At 41.5% G+C, this 10,853-nt stretch overlaps 1 long non-coding RNA gene and 3 other non-coding genes across 4 annotated transcripts; 1 reads left to right on the forward strand and 3 right to left on the reverse strand.

Annotated features, from left to right (window-relative positions):
• Nucleotides 1-1,654: 1,654 nt before the first annotated feature.
• Nucleotides 1,655-1,727, reverse strand: TRNAR-ACG (transfer RNA arginine (anticodon ACG)). The gene has a single exon. It is a non-coding gene; the product is annotated as a tRNA-Arg (tRNA).
• A 1,131-nt stretch (nucleotides 1,728-2,858) lies between these two features.
• On the forward strand, nucleotides 2,859-6,287 carry LOC138425060 (uncharacterized). Its single transcript, XR_011251075.1, has 3 exons — nucleotides 2,859-3,287; nucleotides 4,680-4,797; nucleotides 5,726-6,287. It is a non-coding gene; the product is annotated as an uncharacterized lncRNA (long non-coding RNA).
• TRNAS-CGA (transfer RNA serine (anticodon CGA)) lies at nucleotides 2,909-2,990 on the reverse strand. Its single transcript has one exon. It is a non-coding gene; the product is annotated as a tRNA-Ser (tRNA).
• A 1,395-nt stretch (nucleotides 6,288-7,682) lies between the features above and the next one.
• TRNAV-CAC (transfer RNA valine (anticodon CAC)) lies at nucleotides 7,683-7,755 on the reverse strand. Its single transcript has one exon. It is a non-coding gene; the product is annotated as a tRNA-Val (tRNA).
• Nucleotides 7,756-10,853: the final 3,098 nt, after the last annotated feature.

Consider the following 10,853-nt stretch of genomic DNA (forward strand, 5'->3'; position numbering starts at 1 on the left):
TAGCGATTCTCCTCCGCGCCAAGCTTTGAGAAGCGTTTGCATCAGTAAGTTCAGGATTCGTTGGGCCATTCTATCCTCCCCATTCTGCCCCGACTCCAGCCTTTAATTGGGTAACAGCCCAACAGATCATATATCAAACGAGGACTAGACACGTGCAGGTTCATTCTTTTAATTGCCAGCACCGCTTAGAACGCACATCGTACGGAGCCAATCAACTTCCGTAAGATGTGAAGAAAAGTGTTAGCCGCTCAGTTGTATCCGATCCTTTGCGACCCCATGGACTATCCAGCCAGGCTCCTCTGTCCGTGGGATTTCCCAGGCAAGAGTACTGGAGTGGGTAGCCTTTCCCTTCATCCAAGGAATCTTCTTGACCCAGGGATTGAACATGGATCTCTCACATTGCAGGCAGATTCTTTACCGTCTGAGCCACAATACATAAGTACTACCAAATGAAAGTCTTTGCATGTTTTTGTTCCTTTCTATCTTCACCTTGATTTCCTTCTCAGACGCCTCCACTTTGCCCCAAGCGTCTGAAGTCACGCGCAGGAACACCTGGAAAGGAGATCAAGCTATTGAAAGAGACACCATCCCCAAACTGCTACTTTCCTTGACTGGTTCGACATCCTTGCCCTCTTCCTGACGGTTTAATTTCTGCCTCGGACTTCTTACAACTCTGAATAGTCTTCTCAGTTTGGTGGTGAGGCTGCGGCGCTCTTCTGGTTGAGATCCGGGGCTGGGCGGGGAGATAAGAGTCTGAATAGCTTTCTCAGGTGTCAGGGCGGATCTTTGCCAAGATCGTTAAATTGAGGGGGACGCTATGGTTTCATCTGTCCACAGAAGCTTCTTTCCAGATTCAACTTTTCCGGTCTATGTCCTTTATTTTCCCTCTAAGACCGATGCTCCGAGACAGAAATTGTGCAGGGAAGAGCTTAAAGAGGGGGAACCCTGCCCAATGGGGGACAATTAATGAAGAAAATGTTGGTCATATTTTTCTTTTCTTTCTTGCTTCTTTGATTTTTAAAAATTAAGATATACTTTATATACTGTAAGATTCACACAAAAGTGCACAATTCAGTGTTTTTGAATATATTCCCAGAGTTGTGCAACCTTCATCATTATCGTGTTTCAAAACATTTCCATCACACAAAATTCAACTCTGTACCCTTTCCCCAGTTCTTGGCAACTACTGTCTCTGGATTTGCCTATTCTGGACATCTCATATAAATGGAATCATACAACATATGGCTTTTTGTGTCTGGCTTCTTTCTCTTAGCATGTATCTTCAAGGTTCCTTCATGTGTAGCATGTATCAGAAATTATTTTGTTTTTATGGTCAAATAATATTCCATATTTAATTTTTGAAGTTATCTTTCCAAAGACCTTTCTGTCAACTCGCCTTCTCAGTATCATGGAAAGAAACGAGATAAAGGGGACATTTTAGAAGACAGATACTGTAAGCATCCACCCAGACTTTAAGCATCCATTCAGACTTAAAAGCCGAAATTGCTCTGTGTGGCAGGTAGCACGGATGGTTAAAAACCAGATCACATGATTTACTTTGAAGAATTTTAAGAACTTAGAAATATTTTTTTGTTTTTATCAATTTGTAAAATGTACGAAGTTTTTTTTCTTCCTCGTAAAAACAAACGGGCGTCGAGCCAGCCAGGAGTCGAACCTAGAATCTTCTGATCCGTAGTCAGACGCGTTATCCATTGCGCCACTGGCCCCGCTTTGATTCGAAGTTTTCTATCAGTCTTTGTTCACTGGAATGGTTGAGAAAATAGTTGTTGGACAATGAAGACGGAAATCAGTTAGACAGGAAGGAGCTGTGGATTCTGGTAAAGCTGATAGGTTATATCCAGGGTCATTTTGCATGGTACATTCACTTAAAATATTTATAATTATGAAAGAATTTTCTGCCTTGGAGCATCATGTATGAGACTGAACGACAGTGGTTAGCGCCTGCTGCCCCCCCCCCACCCCAAACCCATTTACGTACATGCTTGTTTCTATTGTTTCTACTTGTGAACGCTTCATTAATTTCTGCAGTCGTTCATCTATTCACTCCTCAAACCATTTCATTTTTCTTTAGCATTTAGATACTGATGCTGTGTATGGATCAATTCTTAACGACTCGTTGAATTTTCAATTGTGATATAGTGAAAGTGGAATAAACACATTCTTGAGGTATTAATCATATGTTTTCAATCTCACTCCCCAAATAGCCAAAACTCTTTCCAGAGGAAATAATTTCAGACACTGTATCAGAGAAGACATTCTGAAATACCCACCTTCTCAAATTAGGCGAAATGAAAGTAATAATTCAATAAAGGTAAACTCTTTAAGAACTAAGTTCAGATAGCAACTTAGACGTTCAAAGTTAATATAATTATAAAATTTAAAAATACCAGTCATCATTACATAAACTGGCTAGCAATGTTTAAAGGGCTCAAAGTAGGTGAAACAGGCATGTGGAAATACAGAAGTGTTTATAAGCGAGGGCAGTCCTTTGAGAGAAAAGTGCAATAATTTGGGTCTGAGTGCAGCCACGGTGCCCACAACTTCTATCCGTACTCTTCCTTGGTTAGATTTATTGCCTTGGCCCAACTGTGTATCTTCTCTTTGCCTCAGCTTCCTCATTTCTATAGTTTTAAAGAGCGCGCGCGCGCACACACACACACCCCGCAAGGATATTTATGACCTTAAATCTTTATAGTTCTTGCTAGCCCGTTGCATGGTTGGCTGGTTGCTTTTAAATACCAGAGAACTCTTTAGGGAAGCTACCTGCATTTCTCTTATCAGAGCGTGGAATCTTATTACAGGTTTTTAAAAACTAAATCTGAATGAAGCAGAGATTCACAGCGAAAAACAAACCGCCTCGCCAGTTGAACCGGAAGCTGCTGAGTAGCGCTGTGAGCAGGATTTGAACCTGCGCGGGGAGACCCCATTGGATTTCGAGTCCAACGCCTTAACCACTCGGCCATCACAGCTCTGCTTCCTTCGCTCATTTGGACATTAAAAAAACACAGCGTTATAGGGCCCTGACTTTCAATCCTGCCTACCAATTTTGTCTGCTCTTGCTTATTTGGTATGTTTACTTTAAGTATTCATCAGATCTGTCTGCTCAGCGTCATCCAGCTTGTCCCCATCCTGCCAGGCTCCATGCTGCGAAGTCTCACCTCTGAGAGAAGTCAATATTCCAGCATCACAAGAATCCTTGATTTTCTAAAAGTTTCTACAGTTTTCATGGATTGCCTGGTTGTGCTTCATACTTGGCACGAAATGAAGTAAGTCGTATTAAGGGTGCCTACGATCCTATTCATTTCTGTTTTCCACAGATAAATACACTATGCTTTTGAGGTTACAAGGACAATTGGGCAGGATCTACCAATATTTCAAATGCATATACTCTTTGCCATAGCATTTCTACAAATGTAAGAGATAGACTTGAACACATTATATTGTGTTCAAACTTATTCTCTGAAGCATTCATTGAAATAGTAGGATTGAAAAAAACTTAGAATTATTTAGTTAGATAAATAATGGCACAACTACACAGTGGAATGCAATGCATATTTAAGACAGAATGATAAAGACTACTATATACATACATATAAAATAAAAGAAAGGTTCAGAGCAATCTCTGTAGAATTCTACTGTTGGAGGTATATTCATGTTAGGTTGAATACACATTTTACAAAAAAAATAAAAAAATAAAAACCTCTCAAGGATAATCAGTAAACTCACGGCAAAAGTTCCCAGTTGAGGGGCTGGAGACTAAGGAGGTGGAACTCTTTGAAAGCAGGGGGGAGAAATTCACTGCATGCCCCTTTAGACTTTAGATGTTATCTATTAAAAAATCAAATAAAAGTTCAAGAAAACATTATAAATGAGGAAGTAGGGGAGAAAATTTTTCTAACCAGAATTCTCTGAAATAGAGCTTCCTTTCTGGAACTCAGCAATAGTCAGCATTCTGAAGGAGGCCTCACTTGGAGCCTCAAAAGAAGCAAATTACACAGATGAGATCTGAAGTCACTCAGGAAGCCTGAGGCAGAAAGGCAAAAAGGTTTTAGAATGCTGTCCAAGCTTAGACCTGGACACACAGGCCACAGGAGACATGGGGGTCTCTGGGAGAATCATGTGATCCAAGATCAGATAGTTCTGGAATGTTCTTCAGACACTGAATTGAATCTCCTATTTGTGAGCAACCAGGACCAGCTCAGTAGGTCAGACTCACCCTGACTTCAAGGTCCTTGATTTGCTCTAGGATGTTCTCTTCACAGTGTAATCTCAGTGGCTTTTTTTGTCCAAAATTGCAGAATGTAAATAGCTAAAACTTCCTCCTTTGGGTCTAGGAATACAATTTTTAGCAGTTGCCTTTGTATGTGTTTTGTTGCTTTGTTTTTGCAGAGAAAGTAGCATATCTTTCTTTTATTATCTGTCTTGGCCAGAGTGTAGTTCTATTTACAGTGGACAGTTTCCCAGAAATTGTTTTCATGAGAAATCCTTTCCAGTTTCCTGTCCCCAGTTTTGCCGCTTAGCCAGTTCACAGTTCTGGCGGTTTCACAGAACTTCCAACAGAGCGCTTTGGAGAATTGAATAACCTTGGGATGAAGATGTAAAATATACTCATAAGTTAAGAAGTTCTTTTGAAATGTGTTTTTTTTTTCCTCACCTAGATTTTGATCTTCTTCCTAGTACTTCTACTCTACTAACGAATTTGGGAGACCCAAAGAGGGAGGGAAAACAGGAAAAGGAAGCTGTTTAAAATAACCCCATCCCAAAGCAGTCACACAGGTAGGTCTGGCTCAGTTTCTTTGGGGCGGGGGCGGGGGGGGGTCACTGCTCCTTTCCCTGGGTCCTGGTGTACACAAGGTTTTGCTTGTGCATCTCTTGCGGGTATGGGGTTTAATTTTAAACATGACTGCACCCAGTGGCACCCCACTCCAGTACTCTTGCCTGGAAAATCCCATGGATGGAGGAGCTTGGTAGGCTGCAGTCCATGCTAAGGGTCGACACGACTGAGCGACTTCCCTTTCATTTTTCACTTTTATGCGCTGGAGAAGGAAATGGCAACCCACTCCAGTGTTATTGCCTGGAGAATCCCAGGGACGGGGGAGCCTGGTGGGCTGCCATCTATGGGGTCGCACAGGGTCGGACACGACTGAAGTGACTTAGCAGCACCCCTCCTACCATCTTGCTGCGGCTTCTCCTTTGCCCTTGGATGTGGAGTAACTTTTTTTGGTGGGTTCCAACATTCAGAGGATGAGATGGTTGCATGGAATCACTGATTCAATGGACATGAGCTTGAGCAAACTCTGGGAGATAGGGAAGGAGGCAAGCCTGGCATGCTGCAGTCCATGGGCTCACAAAGAATCGGACACAACTTAGTGACTGAACAACAACAAAAGCAGTCACTGTTCACCCCTTCCTCCCTGTCTCCTCCTTGGGAGTTTAACTTTCATCAGAATTCTAAGTGGTTTCTCAGACTCTCTGTGCCACTGTGAGGCTTCCATACTCTTCCACACATCAACATTCCCCCTAGGAGATGTTCTTTTTCTTTCCTCCTGGATGGACACCTGTGGGTTTGGAGCTGTAAAAGGTCAAGTGAATGTGTATGGATACTATCCAGTGGGAAAAAAAGTTGGTGGGGAAAATGCTGGTAACTTATTATCATGTTTTAAAGCTTCTTTGATTTTAAAATATGTCCAATCTTCTTTCTCAGTCAACTTTCTCAGTTTTAGGAAGAAGTGGGAGGTAAAAAATCTTAGAAAATGACTCCTTTGATGGCTCTGAAGACTCACTCTACTGACAGGACTGTATGATGGGGCAGCAGTTCCAGACGTGAAAAATCAGTTCAGGATAATTTTCATTCAAAATGTCTTAACAACTGATCTCAGCATCACCTATTGACCACTGGCCTCGTCACACAGATGGTCAATATTATCCATGACTAAACATAGTTGAGGGTAGAAAAGGAAATGGATGTTTTGAGGATTGCTATAGACTGAATATGCTTCCCCCCACTGCCCCCAATATGTTGAAACCTAATCCCCAATGTGATGGTTCTGGGAGGCAGGTGCTTTAGGTCATTAAGTCATTCATGAGTAGAATTAGGTCCTTCTAAAAGAGATGGTAGAGAACTTCTTCACCCTTTCCTGCATCTGAGGATATAGTGAGAAGACAGCTGTCTGTGAGACACGCAGCCAGGAAGCAAAATTTCACCAGAGTGAGAATCAACACTGGCCTCCATAACTGTGAGAAATAAATGCTTGTCTTTTAAGCCACTTGGTCTATGGTATTTTTGTTACATAATCCATATGCACTAAAACTGGGATAAAGACACAAGTGAGGCTCACAAGACTGAGCCAGTTCTGGAAAGGTAAACCCATTCATTTGTGATCAGTTTGCACAATATAAATTTGCCTAAAATATTCACGTAAAACAACAATAATCAGCTTTCAACTTTAGAACACATGGTAAGGTGGTGACGGTCTCTGTAGACTAATTTATAACATATGATTGAAGAGTTGATAGGTAGGGTAGGTAAGCTATACAGTTAATTCAGCCAGCTGAAAGCTCAGTTGCTTCTGATGCTCTTTCTGACTGAATATAGAGAAAATGGCAATCAGTAGCTGCATACCAGGTGCCAGGGTGTGTGTACATTTTCTCCACTAGTGAAAAGACATGGGGCTAACATGCAACTGACATAATCACTTAACCAGATTTACAATAACTGTCATTCTCCATAACAGATTTATCCTCTATACTTGAGTAAATGAATTGAATAGAAATTTGGTGAATCTGTGACCCTGTACATTTCAAGCTGTTGATGTTGGCACTAATCTCAGCTATTCCTCCAGGAATATCAGTTTTGTGCTTGGTTTAATTGTTTTCATAGACAAAATTCTGGTGGCGTCTAATTGGCCTTTTATTCCATAATAAACTTCACTCCACCAGTCATGGAAATGACATAGAGATTCTGTCTGGAGTTGGGAAAGTAATCACAGGGTGGACTCAGAGACCCACTATGCCCACAGTGAAATGGATTGGAGGCAAAAACAAAACAAAACAAAACAAAACAAAACAAAACCCAACCTTCATAGGTTGTCTGATCTTCATGAATACGTACTTTGCCCGATGGACAGCAGTGATATCTTGTATCTCTAGCAGTTGATGCCAGTTCAGAGCCATTGTCTAGAAACCCCTGAACAGTCTATTTCCCTTTCCCTAATGCACAATCGCTTTGGTGCACGAGCACAGATCCCTTTAGGAAAAGCTGGGGGGAAGAATAAGATTTCTCTTCAGTTAGAACTGGTTTAAGTTGGGAGACTTTCCTGCTAAGATCAAGGAGCCTTCAGAGTCAGTTCCTGGTGAAGCCTCTTTTCGTAGAAATCCCAATTCTAAAGAGAGCAACTGTTTCCGTGGCGCGGGCTCATCTCCGTCCTCTGATTTTGTCTCAGAGACGCGAGCTCGCAGGCCGGGTGGGAATCCAGCCAAAGAGAGAAGGGGGAACGCTACAGCGTGTGCACAGCGAAACCAGGCATCACGGCGGGACTCTCGGGATAATTTCTTTCAAACAAACAGCAAGGGCAAAGACTTGTGGGTTGTGTTAGTTTTTACATATAAGGAAGTTGAAATCTCGTAAATCAAGTAGCGGTGTCTAACAGTTTAGGAAAATATGTTTCCGCCCGGTTTCGAACCGGGGACCTTTCGCGTGTGAGGCGAACGTGATAACCACTACACTACGGAAACAGCCGACCCAAGCGGGTCTCCAGCCCTCACATAACTTAACAGGCTGCCTGTAGAGGCCAGGTTTGTTCATGTCTGTGAAGTTATGTTTACGGTTACAGGGCATTTCCCTCCTTTTTTTTCTCTGTTTATGAAAACAATCAAACAAACAAAACCCAACTCCTTTCATAACCCCAGTTCTTAAATAAATTCCAGGAGTGGAAAGCTAAGGCAACATCCTGGAGATTTTTTTTTTTCTTTTTTTGTGTATTAAGGATATCTGCTCAAACTACCGCACAATGGCACTCATTGGTCTTCCCTGGTGGCTCAGATGATAAGTTTCTGCAAGGAATGCGGGACACCCAGGCTTTATCCCTGGGTCAGGAAGATCCCCTGGAGAAGGAAATGGCAACCCACTCCAGTACTCTTGCCTGGAAAATTCCATGGATGAAGAAGCCTGGTAAGCTACAGTTCATGGGGTCACAAAGAGTTGGAAAGGACTGAGCGACTTCACTTCACTTCTTCACTTCACACTCTAGCAAAGTAATGCTCAAAATTCTCTAAGCCAGGCTTCCACAGTAGGTGAACCAAGAATTTCCAGGTGTTCAAGCTGGATTTAGAAAAGGCAGAGGAACCAGAGATCAAATTACCAACATCCGCTGGATCATTGAGAAAGCAAGAGGGTTCCAGAAAAACATATACTTCTGCTTTACAGACTTCGCCAAAGCCTTTGACTGTGTGGATCACAAAAAACTGTGGAAAATTCTTCAAGAGATGGGAATACCAGTCCAAAATACCAAAATACCAGACCAAAAGGCTGACTTGCCTTTTGAGAAATCTGTATGCAGGTCAAGAGGCAACAGTTAGAACTGGATATGGAACAACAGACTGGTTCCAAATCGTGAAAAGAGTAGTCAAGGCTGCACAGTGTCACCCTGCTTATTTAACTTCTATGCAGAGTACATCATTTGAAATGCTGGGCTGGATGAAGCACAAGCTGCAATCAAGATTGCCCAAAGAAATATCAATAACCTCAGACATGCAGATGACACCACCTTTATGGCAGAAAGTGAAGAACTAAAAAGACTCTTGATGAAAGTGAAAGAGGAGAGTGAAAAAGTTGGCTTAAAACTCAACATTCAAAAAACGAAGATCATGGTATCTGGTCCAATCACTTCATGGCAAATAGATGGGGAAACAGTGACAGATTTTGGGCCCCAAAATCACTGCAGATGGGTTGGTGACTGCAGCCATGAAATTAAAAGATGCTTGCTCCTTGGAAGAAAAGCTATGACCAACCAAGACAGCATATTAGAAAGCAGAGACATTACTTTGCCAACAAAAGTCCATCTAGTCAAAGCTATGGTTTTTCCAGTAGTCATGTATAGATGTGAGAGTTGGACTATAAAGAAAGCTGGGTGTGGAAGAATTGATGCTTTTGAACTGTGGTGTTTGAAAAGACTCTTGAGAGTCCCTTGGACTGCAAGGGGATCCAACCAGTCATTCCTAAAGGAAATCAGTCCTGAATATTCCTTGGAAGGACTGATGCTGAAGCTGAAACTGCAATACTTTGGCCATCTGATGCGAAGAACTGACTCCTTGGAAAAGACCCTGCTGCTGGTCAAGATTGAAGGCAGGAGGAGAAGGGGACAACAGAAGATGAGATGGTTGGATGGCATCACTGACTCGATGGACATGAGTTTGAATAAGCTCCAGGAGTTGGTGATGGACAGGGAAGCCTGGTATGCTGCAGTCCATGGGATTGCAAAGAGCCAGACTGAGTGACTGAACTGAACTGAAGGATATTAGTTTTGCTGTTGTTGTCTGGTTTTTTTTTTTGTTTTTTTTTTTTTTAAGCTCTGGTGCTTGGATTCAGACTCCACTGCTCTCCATAATTTACTGGTGTTATGGAATGAGAATTCTGCATGGTACAGTTTCCAAGACAGAATTTAAGTTACTCTTTTGAGGCCCCATTGGGAGTGATTTTTCATGCAGTCTTTTGTATAAATGAAGTCTTCCACCTCAGCATTTCTATACAAAATAGCACACTGTCATCTCCTGACCTCAAAATTTTCATCTCCTAGGTGACAACAAGGTTCACAATTTCCTTCACTATTTACTTCTAAAAATTGTTGATGATATTATTCCCCAAAATTGCAAAAAGCAAGAGATGAGGATTACAAACGGATATTATGTTTAAGTAGATATGCCAAGATAATGGAAGCTATGTATCCATATACAGAACTTTTCCATGGCACATAGTGTAAGTGCTTTCATTGGATAATGTTGCTCATCTGTCCTGATCATTTGTGTAGAAAATATACCAGTATCAGACACAAAAAACTGAAGAAAAGATCTTTTTAAAGGTAAAATGAAAATAATGCCTATGTGGAGAAAACCATCTCTGCTGTTTGACAGTCAGAAGTCATGGTGGTATTGGATTTTAAGCTCTAGAAGGGTGTGGGGAGGACCATATGTGACTTTGGGACCATCATGTTAGTAATGAAAACTAGACTTGATCATGGTAGATTATTAATAAACATTTATCAAATCAGGGGACAATATTAGAGGTAACTTTCTGAAATGTATCCAAATTTCATGTGACATTCTTTGGCCATGTAAATGCCCAGCAGTCTCACTTGGAAGTCAAAGCAAAATCTGGCAACACACCTTCACGGGTCAGCCATTTTCCTTCTTGAAGTTTTCATGGTGTCATGTGGATATTATATCTCACTTCTAATTTAGTAAAAGAACAAAGCTAGCTATTTTAAAATACCAGTTGAATAAATGATATGTGATATAAGGATAACCTGAAACAATATGCAAAGCACTTGGCAACATTAGGCCCTTGAACGGTTAATTTCCTTACTGAGAGAGGCCAGTCTGTTCCATATATTCCAAAGGAAATAGTTTCAAGGAATGACACAAGCAGTTTTGGCACAGAAATCTGGAACTATTTTAAAAATATAAAGGACTGAGTTCCATTTTTGGTTAAGTTGTAGGAGGTTGCAAGAGTGTTGTCCTCTCAACCTACTAACTAGGTTGTCCTCTCAACCTAATAACTAACTATAAGCCTTAGAGGAGTAGATTTTCTGAACCCATCAGGAGTGGAGGATACAAAA

The sequence above is a fragment of the Ovis canadensis genome, chromosome 20 (genome assembly GCF_042477335.2).
Source record: "Ovis canadensis isolate MfBH-ARS-UI-01 breed Bighorn chromosome 20, ARS-UI_OviCan_v2, whole genome shotgun sequence".
In the NCBI taxonomy this organism is placed as follows: Eukaryota; Metazoa; Chordata; class Mammalia; order Artiodactyla; family Bovidae; genus Ovis; species Ovis canadensis.